General features: G+C 43.5%; 1 protein-coding gene across 2 annotated transcripts in view; it reads right to left on the bottom strand.

The window, feature by feature from the left end:
- The window catches only part of LRFN2 (leucine rich repeat and fibronectin type III domain containing 2), a 603,579-nt gene that overhangs the window by 59,901 nt on the left and 528,085 nt on the right, over positions 1-15,593 (bottom strand). The window lies entirely within an intron of this gene.

A 15,593-nucleotide genomic window follows, 5' to 3' on the forward strand; every position in this document is an offset into this window, starting at 1 on the left:
AAACCTTGAAACAAACTGGGAACCTCTGTCAGAAACAATATTCTCAGGAATGCCATGCAACCGAACCACATGCTGAAAGAACAAAGGTACCAAATCAGAGGAGGAAGGCAATTTAGCCAAGGGCACCAGATGGACCATTTTAGAAAAGCAATCACAGACCACCCAAATGACTGACATCTTTTGAGAAACGGGAAGGTCAGAAATGAAATCCATCGAAATATGTGTCCAAGGCCTCTTTGGGACCGGCAAGGGCAAAAGCAACCCACTGGCACGAGAACAGCAGGGCTTAGCCCGAGCACAAATCCCACAGGACTGCACAAAAGTACGTACATCCCGTGACAGAGATGGCCACCAGATGGATCTAGCCACTAACTCTCTGGTACCAAAGATTCCAGGATGACCAGCCAACACCGAACAATGAAGTTCAGAGATAAGTTTATTAGTCCACCTATCAGGGACGAACAGTTTCTCTGCTGGACAACGATCAGGTTTATTCGCCTGAAATTTTTGCAGCACCCGCCGCAAATCAGGGGAGATGGCAGACACAATGACTCCTTCCTTGAGGATACCCGCTGGCTCAGATAAACCCGGAGAGTCGGGCACAAAACTCCTAGACAGAGCATCCGCCTTCACATTTTTAGAGCCCGGAAGGTACGAAATCACAAAGTCGAAGCGGGCAAAAAATAACGACCAACGGGCCTGTCTAGGATTCAAGCGCTTGGCAGACTCGAGATAAGTCAAGTTCTTATGATCAGTCAATACCACCACGCGATGCTTAGCTCCTTCAAGCCAATGACGCCACTCCTCAAATGCCCACTTCATGGCCAGCAACTCTCGATTGCCCACATCATAATTACGCTCAGCGGGCGAAAACTTCCTGGAAAAGAAAGCACATGGTTTCATCACTGAGCAATCAGAACCTCTCTGTGACAAAACCGCCCCTGCTCCAATCTCAGAAGCATCAACCTCGACCTGGAACGGAAGAGAAACATCTGGCTGACACAACACAGGGGCAGAACAAAAACGACGCTTCAACTCCTGAAAAGCTTCCACAGCAGCAGAAGACCAATTAACCAAATCAGCACCCTTCTTGGTCAAATCGGTCAATGGTTTGGCAATGCTAGAAAAATTACAGATGAAGCGACGATAAAAATTAGCAAAGCCCAGGAACTTTTGCAGACTTTTCAGAGATGTCGGCTGAATCCAATCCTGGATGGCTTGGACCTTAACTGGATCCATCTCGATAGTAGAAGGGGTAAAGATGAACCCCAAAAATGAAACTTTCTGCACACCGAAGAGACACTTTGATCCCTTCACAAACAAAGAGTTAGCACGCAGGACCTGAAAAACCATTCTGACCTGCTTCACATGAGACTCCCAATCATCTGAGAAGATCAAAATGTCATCCAAGTAAACAATCAGGAATTTATCCAGATACTCACGGAAGATGTCATGCATAAAAGACTGAAACACAGATGGAGCATTGGCAAGTCCGAACGGCATCACTAGATACTCAAAATGACCCTCGGGCGTATTGAATGCAGTTTTCCATTCATCTCCTTGCCTGATTCTCACCAGATTATACGCACCACGAAGATCTATCTTAGTGAACCAACTAGCCCCCTTAATCCGAGCAAACAAGTCAGATAACAATGGCAAGGGATACTGAAATTTAACAGTGATCTTATTTAGAAGGCGGTAATCAATACACGGTCTCAGCGAACCATCCTTCTTGGCTACAAAGAAGAACCCTGCTCCCAGTGGTGATGACGATGGGCGAATATGTCCCTTCTCCAGGGATTCCTTCACATAACTGCGCATAGCGGCGTGTTCGGGCACGGATAAATTAAATAATCGACCTTTAGGGAATTTACTACCAGGAATCAAATTGATAGCACAATCACAATCCCTATGCGGAGGTAGAGCATCGGACTTGGGCTCTTCAAATACATCCTGATAATCAGACAAGAACTCTGGGACCTCAGAAGGGGTGGATGACGAAATCGACAAAAATGGAACATCACCATGTACCCCCTGACAACCCCAGCTGGATACCGACATGGAATTCCAATCCAATACTGGATTATGGGTTTGTAGCCATGGCAACCCCAACACGACCACATCATGCAGATTATGCAACACCAGAAAGCGAATAACTTCCTGATGTGCAGGAGCCATGCACATGGTCAGCTGGGCCCAGTATTGAGGTTTATTCTTGGCCAAAGGTGTAGCATCAATTCCTCTCAATGGAATAGGACACCGCAAAGGCTCCAAGAAAAACCCACAACGTTTAGCATAATCCAAATCCATCAGATTCAGGGCAGCGCCCGAATCCACAAACGCCATGACAGAAAACGACGACAAAGAGCATATCAAGGTAATGGACAGAAGGAATTTGGACTGTACAGTACCAATGACGGCAGACCTAGCGGACCGCTTAGTGCGCTTAGGACAATCAGAAATAGCATGAGTGGAATCACCACAGTAGAAACACAGACCATTCAGACGTCTGTATTCCTGCCGTTCAACTCTAGTCATAGTCCTATCGCACTGCATAGGCTCAGGTTTAACCTCAGGCAGTACCGCCAAATGGTGCACAGATTTACGCTCGCGCAAGCGTCGACCGATCTGAATGGCCAAAGACAAAGACTCATTCAAACCAGCAGGCATAGGAAATCCCACCATGACATCCTTAAGAGCCTCAGAGAGACCCTTTCTGAACAAAGCTGCCAGCGCAGATTCATTACACTGAGTGAGTACTGACCATTTCCTAAATTTCTGACAATATACTTCTATATCATCCTGACCCTGGCACAAAGCCAGCAAATTTTTCTCAGCCTGATCCACTGAATTAGGCTCATCGTACAGCAATCCGAGCGCCAGGAAAAACGCATCGACACTACTCAATGCAGGGTCTCCTGGCGCAAGAGAAAATGCCCAGTCTTGAGGGTCGCCGCGCAAAAAAGAAATAATAATCAAAACCTGTTGAATAGGATTACCAGAAGAATGAGGTTTCAAGGCCAGAAATAGCTTACAATTATTTTTGAAACTTAGAAACTTAGTTCTATCTCCAAAAAACAAATCAGGAATAGGAATTCTTGGTTCTAACATAGATTTCTGATCAATAGTATCTTGAATTTTTTGTACATTTATAACGAGATTATCCATTGAAGAGCACAGACCCTGAATATCCATGTCCACACCTGTGTCCAGAATCACCCAAATGTCTAGGGGGAAAAAAAAAAAGTGAACACAGAGCTGAGAAAAAAAAAAAAAAAAATGATGTCAGAACTTTTTCTTTCCCTCTATTGAGAATCATAGTTGGCTCCTTGTACTGTTATGTTTGCTAATGACAGGTGTTATGAAGGCAATCCAGAAACACAGTGTGCTTAGCGATCAGAGCGCACACAGTGATCTGACAAATACCCAAAAATACAAGAACGAGCTCTGAGACGTGGAAACTCTGTAGACTGCACACCTGATCCTATCCTAAACACAACTAAAAGCGGCTGTGGATTGCGCCTAACAACTACCTAGGCAACTCGGCACAGCCTAAGAAACTAGCTAGCCTGAAGATAGAAAAATAGGCCTGACTTGCCCCAGAGAAATTCCCCAAAGGAAAAGGCAGCCCCCCACATATAATGACTGTGAGTAAGATGAAAAGACAAAACGTAGGGATGAAATAGATTCAGCAAAGTGGGGCCCGATATTCTAGGACAGAGCGAGGACAGTAAAGCGAACTTTGCAGTCTACAAAAAACCCTAAAGCAAAACCACGCAAAGGGGGCAAAAAAAAAACCCACCGTGCCGAACTAACGGCACGGCGGTACACCCTTTGCGTCTCAGAGCTTCCAGCAAAAACAAAGACAAGCTGGACAGAAAAAAAGCAACAAAAAAGCAAAAAGCACTTAGCTATACAGAGCAGCAGGTCACAGGAACAATCAGGAGAAGCTCAGATCCAACACTGAAACATTGACAAGGAGCAAGGATAGCAGCATCAGGCGGAGTTAAGTAATGAAGCAGTTAACGAGCTCACCAGAACACCTGAGGGAGGAAGCTCAGAAGCTGCAGTACCACTTGTGACCACAGGAGTGAATTCAGCCACAGAATTCACAACACCAAGGGTTGTAGCCCTAATAGATCACCTACCTTGAGTTTTACCTCTGATCTCATATTTTATTCCTACATTTTTGGAAACTTTTATTAGCACATATCAGGCAGGTTTTCTGGGCACGGTTTGTATTATCTGGGCACTATATGGGAGGCATTAACAGGAGGTTCTGCGTGGATACGATACTCGAGCAATGACAAATACATTGACTCAATACAATTCCGCAATGGACAGCAATATCCTTTCTATAAAAACTGCAAAAAAGCAACGTAATTGTATCTGGTGCAAATGTAAACCAGTAGGAAATCATAAGCAGTAAAACAATGCAGTGCACCAAGCCCATGGGGTATGAATATCGCCCGCGATTGTTAACCTGTGAAATGCCACTGTCAAAATCAGCGATATTTAACATGCACCTGATAGGATGCAACCATCAGCACACCCGTGACGTGATTGCAGGTCGCCAATAGGTTGCTATGACTTCAGGGGATCTGTAGACGACCTCCATGCTTGTAACGGAGCTCCTTTGAAACGCTGCCGGTAGCCAATCTTCATAGGAGAGTGTGGTATCACTGCATATAGCACAAGCGATCAGATGATGGCAGCTTCAAGTCCCCTAAGGGGACTATCAAATGTAAAGAAAAGAAAAAAAGTTTTAGAAAATAAAAAAAATAAAAGTTCAAATCACACATAAAAATAAAAATATTAAAAAAATAAACAATAGAATATGTGGTATCGCCAGGTTTGGTAAAGTCTGATCTAGCAAAATACGAAACTAATTAACCAGACAACAAGCAAAGAAAGAAAAGTGAAGAACGCCAGAATTATGGGTTTTTTTGGTCCACAAAAAATCCTGAAACAAGCAATGAAAACATGACATTTATCCCAAAATGGTATCAATAAAAACAGCATCTCTCCCTGCAAAAAATAAGTCATCACACATCTCCTTTGTTCGAAAAATAAAAACGTTTCGGCGCTCAGAAAAATGGAAACACAAAATATTGTTCTTTGCAAACTTATTTTTTTTCACCTCTAAAATAATAAAAAATACTAGACATGTTTTGTGTTGTGAATTCTGTTGTCGAACTCCCTCCTGTGGTCGTGAATGGTACTTCGGCGAGCTCTGTCCATGGACTCCCTCTGGTGGCTGTGAGTGGAGCTGCTGCTTCTGAGGTTCCTTCCACAGGTGACGTGATTTATCCTTTGGTTGGCTGCTCTATTTAACTCCACTCAGATCGTTACTCTATGCCAGCTGTCAATGTTCCTGCATTTGTTCAGTTCGCTCTTGGATCTTTCTGGTGACCTGTCTACTCCAGCAGAAGCTAAGTCCCTGCCAGTTATTATTTGTTCATTGTTGCCTTGTCCAGCTGGATATCATGATTTTGCCTTACTAAGCTGGAAGCTCTGGGATGCAGAGTGGCATCTCCGCACCGTTAGTCGGTGCGGAGGTCTTTTTGCACACTCTGCGTGGTCTTTTGTAGTTTTTTGTGCTGACCGCAAAGATACCTTTCCTATCCTCTGTCTGTTTAGTAAGTCTGGCCTCCCTTTGCTGAAACCTGTTTCATTTCTGCGTTTGTGACTTTCATCTTTACTAACAGTCAATATATGTGGGGGGCTGCCTTTTCCTTTGGGGAATTTCTCTGAGGCAAGGTAGGCTTTATTTTCTTTCTCTAGGGCTAGCTAGCTCTTAGGCTGTGAAGAGGTGTCTAGGGAGAGTCAGGAACACTCCACGGCTATTTCTAGTTGTTGTGATAGGATTAGGGGTTGCGGTCAGCAGAGCTCCCACATCCCAGAGCTTGTCCTGTGTGAGTTTAACTATCAGGTCGTGCCGGGTGCTCCTAACCACCAGGTCCATAACAGTTTTTTATCCTCGTAGTTGTACTGATGAGCAGCATCATATCTCAAGTTCAAGGTTTTAGTAGAAAATGTAGACTGTTAAAACAATTCCCAAAATACAAATAAGAATTCTGTTTCTTTTGCACAATTTCTTTTCGCTTGGAATTTTTTTTCCTGCCTTCCAGTACACTCTATGGTAAAATGAATGGTGTCACTCAAAAGTGCAACTTGTCCTGTAAAAAAAACGAGCCCTGAAATGTGCGCGTGGAGAGAAAAATAAAGGAGTTAAGTCTCTGGGAAGAAGGGGAGGAAAAAACAAACATGAAAAAATTTAAATTGGCCCCGTGGTAATTGGGTTAATAATGGAGATGTGGGCTCAGCTCATTGAAGAACTTCCTTAGAAATAATTGGAGAGAGCCTCTCCTGCGCTCCTGTGAAGTTGTGAGCCTTCATGGAAAATATTTTTTTTAAATGAAATTTAAAGCAAATTCAATTTGAGTCAATCACTTTGCTCAGCTGAGCTGTCCAATAATCCAGAATCTCCAACACATAGCTAATTTCATTGGGCCTGATTAATAGAATATGACAGCATTTAGCTTTGTAGTAGAGGAGGGTGATATCACGTTGAATGGGCTGCGCTGCGGTCAATGAGAAGCAATTAGTTTTCCAAAATGGCTCTTTATTGTTCCAACGCGTTTTGGCCTTTTCTCAAGGTAAAAAAACGAGTAACATTTAGCATTCAGTTTTGAGCAAACTTACTTCTTTCTTTATTACATATACTGTATGAGTAGCAAGTGTTATACAGTATTAGATTATTATTACACTGTACAATTATTACTATTTAATTATAATTATTTCTAGTATAATCATTAGTATCTTTAACATTTATATTAGAATTAATTACTATTATTATTATTATTTTTATTTTATTTTATGTTTGAAATTCTAAGTCCATGAGCAAATATCTTAATAAACCTAAAAAAAAATAACAGCACGTAAAAAAGGATTAGTACAAATATTACTTAACCTGATAAAAGTTGCCAATATCTACAGAACTGCTGATATCTGATCATTTTTCTTATATCGGGTGGATTTGATTTTTCGCATTTCGAGAAGAACAGAATCTAAACAAATAATTATTTAACTTGATGCCGACTTCTTCCAGTCTAATACTCTTCTTAATAATTGATGGGCAGGAATTATGGAGAACGCCGCGGAATAATGCGCTTTATGAATAAGAAATGCTTCTAATTCGCCTTCGTTTGCTTTTCCATGATTTTGAAAACAGATTTAGAAAAAAATCACCAAAACCTTGATGTTTCCTGCCTTGTAGAGAGGGAACGAGAACATTATGTTTGTTCCAAGGCAGATATTCGGGAACGTTATTCGGATATTAAAAGCTAAATTAAAACATGTCGAAATGCGTCGGTTACAACAAGCCTAAGCCGAATCCTCTTGTTGTAAAACTTAAGAAATTGGTTTATTAATTCTTATAATCAAAAGTACAGTTTTGAGTGAGTCGCAGAATCTGTAGAGTATCACGGTCATCTAACATCACAGTTTAATTAACCAGTGTCATAGGGAATAGATCCCAGCACAGAGGATGCAGCGTCCAGCAGAGAAAAAGCCTGACCGTGTTCCTGGCCTTCTACGTGCAGGCTACCCCAATCAAGACTGTGAAGGTGAACAGAACGTGTGCTTCCTCCTGCACAGCTAAGAACTAAGTGGGGGTCCAAGAGGTCAGACTTTCATCATTTGTACTTTTATCTGCGAACTAAAATTTTGAAAAGCTTAAATATAATGTTTTGTATTAAATACTATGAAATATAAAGTTTTCTCCCGCCACAGCTAGGGGGAGTCAGTGAGCTTGTAGAATCTGAATACAGTAAACTGCTGAGACGGCTGCAGGCAAAGGCGTAACTAGAGTCTGATGAGCCCAGGTGCAAGATTTGGACCGCCCCCCATCCTAATATACAGTATATATATATAGTATTTATATTTATATATATACACTGCTCAAAAAATAAAGGGAACACTTAAACAACAGAATCTAACTCCAAGTAAATCAAACTTCTGTGAAATCAAACTGTCCACTTAGGAAGCAACACTGACTGACAATCAATTTCACATGCTGTTGTGCAAATGGAATAGACAACAGATGGAAATTATTGGCAATTATCAAAACACCCTCAATAAAGGAGCGATTCTGCAGGTGGGGACCACAGACCACATCTCAGTACCAATGCTTTCTGGCTGATGTTTTGGTCACTTTTGAATGTTGGTTGTGCTTTCACACTCGGGGCAGCATGAGACGGACTCTACAACCCACACAAGTGGCTCAGGTAGTGCAGCTCATCCAGGATGGCACATCAATGCGAGCTGTGGCAAGAAGGTTTGCTGTGTCTGTCAGCATAGTGTTCAAAGGCTGGAGGCGCTACTAGGAGACAGGCCAGTACACCAGGAGACGTGGAGGGGGCCGTTGGAGGGCAACAACCCAGCAGCAGGACCGCTACCTCAGCCTTTCTGCAATGAGGAACATGAGGAGCACTGTCAGAGCCCTGCAAAATGACCTCCAGCAGGCCACAAACGTGCATGTGTCTGCATAAATGGTTAGAAACCAACTCCATGAGGATGGTCTGAGTGCCCGACGTCCACAGATGGGGGTTGTGCTCACAGCCCAACACGTGCAGGACGCTTGGCATTTGCCACAGAACACCAGGATTGGCAAATTTGCCACTGGCGCCCTGTGCTCTTCACAGATGAAAGCAGGTTCACACTGAGCACATGTGACAGACGTGACAGAGTCTGGAGATGCTGTGGAGAGCGACCTGCTGCCCGCAACATCCTTCAGCATGACCGGTTTGGCAGTGGGTCAGTAATGGTGTGGGGTGGCATTTTTTGGAGGGTCACACAGCCCTCCATGTGCTCGCGAGAGGTAGCCTGACTGCCATTAGGTACCGAGATGAGATCCTCAGACCCCTTGTGAGACTATATGCTGGTGCGGTTGGCCCTGGGTTCCTCCTAATGCAGGACAATGCCAGACCTCATGTGGCTGGAGTGTGTCAGCAGTTCCTGCAAGATGAAGACATTGAAGCTACGGACTGGCCGTCCCACTCCCCAGAGCTGAATCCGATTGAACACATCTGGGACATCATGTTTCGCTCCATCCACCAACGTCCCGCTGCACCACAGACTGTCCAGGAGTTTGCAGATGCTTTAGGCCAGGTCTGGGAGGAGATCCCTCAGGAGACCATCCGCTGTTTCATCAGGAGCATGCCCAGGCATTGTAGGGAGGTCATACAGGCACGTGGAGGCCACACACACTACTGAGCATCATTTCCTTGTCATGAGGCATTTCAACTGAAGTTGGATCAGCCTGTAACTTCATTTTCCACTTTGATTTTGAGCATCATTCCAACTCCAGACCTCCGTGGGATATTAGTTGTGATTTACGTTGATCATTTTTAGGTTTTATTGTTCTCAACACATTCCACTATGTAATGAATAAAGATTTACAACTGGAATATTTCATTCAGTGATATCTAGGAATGCGGGATTTTAGTGTTCCCTTTATTTTCTTGAGCAGTGTATATACATATACATATATATAGAATCATAGAATGGTAGAGTTGCAAGGGACCTCCTGGGTCATCTGGTCCAAACCCCGGCTCAAAGCAGGATTTACTAAATCATCTCAGACAGATGTCTGTCCAGCCTCTGTGTGAAGACTTCCATTGAAGGAGAACTCACCACCTCTCGTGGCCGCCTGTTCCTCTCACTGATCACCCTCACTGTCAAAAAGTTTTCTCTAATATCTAATCTGTATCTTCTCCCATTCAGTTTCCTCCCATTGCTTCTAGTCTTTTCTTGGGCAAATGAGAATCATGATGATCCCTCTTCAATGTGACAGCCCTTCAGATATTTGTAGACAGCTATTAAGTCTCATCTCAGTTTTCTTTTTTTGCAGCTAAACATTCCCAAATCCTGTAACCATTCCTCATAGGACATGGTTTGCAGACCAGTCACCATTCTGGTCTCTCTTCTCTGAACTTGCTCCAGTTTGTTGATGTCTTTTTTAAACATCCTCCATCCTGGTATATATGTCCCCTATCCTGGACCGCATTCTGGTACACATGTTCCTTATCCTGAGTCCTTTACTGGTATATATTATCCCCCATCCTGGTATATGTCCCTTATTCTGCCTCTGCGCAGCGTCCTCTTCTGAAGCCGGCAGCTGACTTCAGCAAGCAAGTGCAGTCACATGCACAGGGATGTCAGCTGCTTGCCTCTGATTGGTCGGCAGCATTTATGGCCACGCACTGACCCATTGGGTCTCTGCACAGCAATGCACTTCAGCTAAATGTGCGTCCAATATATATTTAATTGGAATCTGTTTCTATCTGCTTACAAAATCTTGTTAGCCCTTCTTTATTGAAGAAAGACATGCTTGCCCCGCCAGGTAACCAGGTCACAGGCCATCGATTGCATGGACCCCAGCACTCAGGTCCAGCATGTAATCACTCCTGGCTATGATCAGGACACCTCCAGTCCTCTGACTTTCCAGAAATTGCAACCCTAAAGGCTGTGTTCAGCCGGCTCCCCAGGCACACCATGTGGCTGACAGCCATGGACCGAGCGTGTAGCACAGGGGTGAGGAATCTTTTTTCTGCAAAGGGCCATTTGGCTTTTATACCATCCTTCGGGGGCCGTACAAACTCCACCCACAAAGTACATCCTGACTCTGGCACTGATTTGAGGACGTAATCTTTCATTGCATGCCCTTCAGTGTTCAGTAGTGAACACTTGTGTGTGTGCTAACAGAGCAAAAAGAAAGTAATGAGCTGGTGGAAATCAAAATACATCTCCCTGCCCAAGAATGCGGTCCCTGAGAATCTGCTCGGGGGCCTGATAAAAGGTCATCGAGGGCCGTAAGTGGCCCTGGGGCCTGAGGTTCCTCACCCCTGCTGTGGCCTGGCACAAATTATGTTTTATGCCAGCTAGAGTCTATAATACACACTATAACACCAGCGATACATGTTTACAGTCAGAATTCCATTCAATGGCTCTTGTTTTCCTTGTTAACCCTAAGAATTGGGGGTGGGGGATAGGATTAGGTGAAAGCAAATGCCTTTATTAGTTAAATACACAGGCACTGAAGCTGGCTGTCCACCTCTGATAGACTTCAGAGGGGGCCAGTAACCTAAAATCCCTTCTTTCTTAAACAGAGAATTGTGAATAAAAAGTATTTTGCAAGGTTTCTTGTTTTTACAAGCTTTTCGTCATTTTATCCATTTAAGAAGTTGAGACGAACCCTTTAACACCTTTCTGCCAGCTGACGGAATAGTACGTCAGCTGGCAGATCCCCTGCTTTGAGGTGGGCTCCGGCGGTGAGCCCACCTCAAAGTCGCGACATGTCAGCTGTTTTGTACAGCTGACATATGCGCGCAATGAGCGCAAGCGGAATTGCGTTCCGCTCGCGCCCATTAACTAGTTAAATGCCGCCGTCAAGCGCTGACAGCGGCATTTAATTAGCGCTCCCGGCCGCGCGGCCGGGAGTACTCGCACCGCTGACCCCGTCACATGATCGGGGGTCAGCGGTGCATTGCCATAACAACCAGATGTCTTCTTGAGACCTCTATGGTTGTTGATGGCCGATTGCTTTGAGCGCCACCCTGTGGTCGGCGTTCAAAGCACACCTGTATTTCTGCTACATAGAGGTGATCTGTACTTCACCTCTATGTAGCAGAGGCGATCGAGTTGTGCATGCTTCTAGCCTCCTATGGAGGCTATTGAAGCATGCCAAAATGAAAAAAAAAAAAGTGTCTAAAAATATAAAAAAATAAAAAATATATAAAAGTTCAAATCACCCCCCTTTCGCCCCAATCAAAATAAAACAATAAAAAAAAATCAAAAATACACATATTTGGTATCGCCGCATTCAGAATCGCCCGATCTATCAATAAAAACAAAGGATTAACCTGATCGCTAAATGGCGTAGAGAAAAAAAAATCAAAACCCCAAAATTAAGTTTTTTTGGTCGCCACAACATTGCATTAAAATGCAATAACGGGCAATCAAAAGAACGTATGTACACCAAAATGGTATAATTAAAAACGCCAGCTTGGCATGCAAAAAATAAGCCAACACCTGACCCCAGATCACGAAAATTGGAGACGCTACGGGTATCAGAAAATCGCGCATTTTTTTTTTTAGCAAACTTTGGAATTTGTTTTCACCACTTAGATAAAAAATAACCTAGACATTTTAGGTGATGACCTGGAGAATCATATTGGCAGGTTAGTTTTAGCATTTGGTGAACCTAGCAAAAAAAGCCAAAAAAAAATTGTGAGATTGCACTTTTTTTTGCAATTTCATCACACTTGGAATTTTTTTCCCATTTTCTGTTACACGACATGGTAAAACCAATGATGTCGATCAAAAGTACATCTCGTCCCGCAAAAAATAAGCCCTCACATGGCCAAATTGACGGAAAAATAAAAAAGTTATGGCTCTGGGAAGGAGGGGAGCAAAAAACGAAAATAAAAAGCGGAAAAAGCTCCGGGGGTGAAGGGGTTAAAAGAGGGGAGTTCATTGCTCAGGATCTTCTCCTTTTAGTGAAGTTATGAAGAGCGCCCTCCGCTCTGGAGGACCCGACCTGTCCTGTATTACACAGACCACCCATTACCGTGAATGGACACAGTGCAATAATTCATCGCCCTCAAGGTGGCGCTGCGGGGGAAATTGCTGCCCGGATTCCCGACAGATTGGAGCTGATCAGATTTTTGTCAAGAGATTCAGCCAATGTCAGGTGAGCGTTTCGAAAATGATCTGATTTTGATCCTGAAAAAATGGATGAAATTTTTCATCCGTATGACATCGGTATTTCCGTATTTTACATCTATATGACATCCATCTCGAAAAAACAACACTCTAATAAGTAATAAAGGGTCAAATACAATTTACTATTCATCATTCCAATGGATCCTCAACTGCTTCCATGCCACCCACAGATATTAACCATTCGGTTTGTCCCGTTCCTACTCTTTAGTGACGTTCTAGAATGTTACTACGTAGGAGCACAACTATATCATGGCGGGAACCCAACCGGAGACTCCACAGAGAAGACAGGGATGGTTTATTACCGTCTGTGCCTTCAGTGGGAAGTGCTGATGGATAGTGATGGGAAAGCTTGAATGTTAAAGTTCAGGGTCCATACTGGAAACCTATTGTCCGTGCATGGACTCTGAACATGGACTTCTAACGGAAGTCTGTCTTACTGTTTGAGTTCAGCAGCCACAATAAAGCTTGTTGAAAGTTTGCAGCGCAGCAAATCAACAAGCTTTTCTGATGTGGCATTGGCAAGGCTGTGATTGGCCAGCTCAGCATGATAAAAAATAATAATAATAATTAAAAAAAGACATGGGTTCCTCCTATTTTTTGATAACAAGCGCAGGTAAAGCAGACAGCTGCGAGCTACAGCCCTAATCTGTCTGCTTACGTATTCTCTAACCTGGAACGCATGTGTCCATTCCACATATGTCACTTATGGTTTTGCGTCAACCTAAAAATGCAATTTGCCTTCCTCAAACTTACTTTCGGTGACGTGTCATCCTGAAGAGTGGTTTGCGCTCCAAGCATCCTTGCAGGGGGCTGCAACTGCGGAATGAACCGGAAGGAGCTGAATAAACCTCCATAAGATGGACGCTGCACACAACATGTTTGGCCACATGGAGGGAGCTTGGTGTCTCTCACCGCTCCCCTGATGAACCCTGAATAACGCAGCGGGAAACGCGTCAGGACAACTACAATAGTAAGGGTTGATCTTTTTGACTGATGATATGTGACGTCCATACTGTTGGGCATATTCATGCAGGTTCTTGATCGTGGCACATGCAGAGTGGTAGCAAATATACCTTAGCAAAAAAATTGGTGGCAAGCTTACTGTGTTTTTGGAGATTGATCCAGCAGAGAGAATTTCTGGAGCAGTATATGTCTTTTCATGCATTGAGTTCTAGATATTGCTACATTGTTCTAGATTTTAGCTTGAGGAGCTCTATAGATCCACTGTCGTACCTATGACAAGGTAAGATGTGTTCAGTCGACATGTTTTTATGTACACACTCAATTTTTCATTGTCTTCTTCACTGTCTACCCTGTACTTGAACTATAGTTAGGGTGTTCATTAGGGCATTCTGTAATAACGACGTTGAGCGGGGGCACCTTATCACTAACATTAGGGTGCCAACCTCTGCAGCAAGTTAGGACAAGTGATAGGGAATTTATAGTCTTTTATATGCTCCACCCTAATCTCTATAGACTACAATCTGACTAAACCAGGATGCTATAGTTTAATCACATTGCTATGAGTCTTTTGTGCTTTTAATATATTGAGTAAAGTTTTTTTTGAGCGGTATATTTGTCCTTTAGTTTACATAGGCTGGGAAGCTCTATGGATATTGACCCCTTCCCATCATAATAACATCTGTTCACGGCTGTCTGCTTTCCCTCGGCTGGTTATTAAAAATAGGGAGGACCCCACAACGTTTTTTTCATTTATTTATTAGCATTATTCATTCATTCATTCATTCATTTATTTATTAGTAATAAATAAATACATGAAAAAACGGCATGTGGTCCCCCCTATTTTTAATAATCAGCTAAGGGAGAGCAGACAGCTGCAGGCTGAAATTAATTGGATGGGAATGGCCATGTTATTGGGCCATTCCCAATTTACAAATAACAGCCCGCAGTCGCCCCAGAAGTGGCGCATCATATTTGATGTTACAATTCTGGCCCTTAGCCTCAACGTTTATGCTTGCCCTGGTGCAGTGTCAATCAGGGTAATTGTTTTGGGGGTTAGTAGTGAAAAAGTATCAGTCAGACACCACTCATTACTAGCTCAGTAGTAAAAATAAATACACATAGAAAAAAAAATTCTTTGAATAAAGACATCCCCACACAAGCCCTTATTCATCAATTTATTAATTAAATGATCCCACAAAGTAATTATTACTATTATTATTGTTTATTGTTATAGCGCCATTTATTCCATGGCGCTTTACATGTGAGGAGGGGTATACATAATGAAAACAAGTACAATAATCTTAAACAATACAAGTCATAACTGGTACAGGAGGAATGAGGACCCTGCCCGCGAGGGCTCACAATCTACAAGGGATGGGTGAGGATACAGGAGGAGAGAGGACCCTGCCCGCGAGGGCTCACAATCTACAAGGGATGGGTGAGGATACAGTAGGTGAGGATAGAGCTGGTCATGCAGCGGTTTGGCCGATCGGTGGTTACTGCAGGTTGTAGGCTTGTCGGAAGAGGTGGGTCTTCAGGTTCTTTTTGAAGGTTTGGATGGTAGGCGAGAGTCTGATGTGTTGTGGTAGAGGGTTCCAGAGTAGGGGTGATACGCGAGAGAAATCTTGTATACGATTGTGGGAAGAGGAGATAAGAGGGGAGTAGAGAAGGAGATCTTGTGAGGATCGGAGGTTGCGGGTAGGTAAGTACCGGGAGACGAGGTCACAGATGTATGGAGGAGAAGTAATCCACATTCATCTTCTTGCACCTCTGGATAGCAGTAAAGCTACGGCTAGGCACAGGCCCTGTGTGATGATTACAGTGTTAGCCATCAGCCGGCACGA

This window comes from Ranitomeya imitator, chromosome 5, assembly GCF_032444005.1.
Source record: "Ranitomeya imitator isolate aRanImi1 chromosome 5, aRanImi1.pri, whole genome shotgun sequence".
Lineage (NCBI taxonomy): Eukaryota > Metazoa > Chordata > Amphibia > Anura > Dendrobatidae > Ranitomeya > Ranitomeya imitator.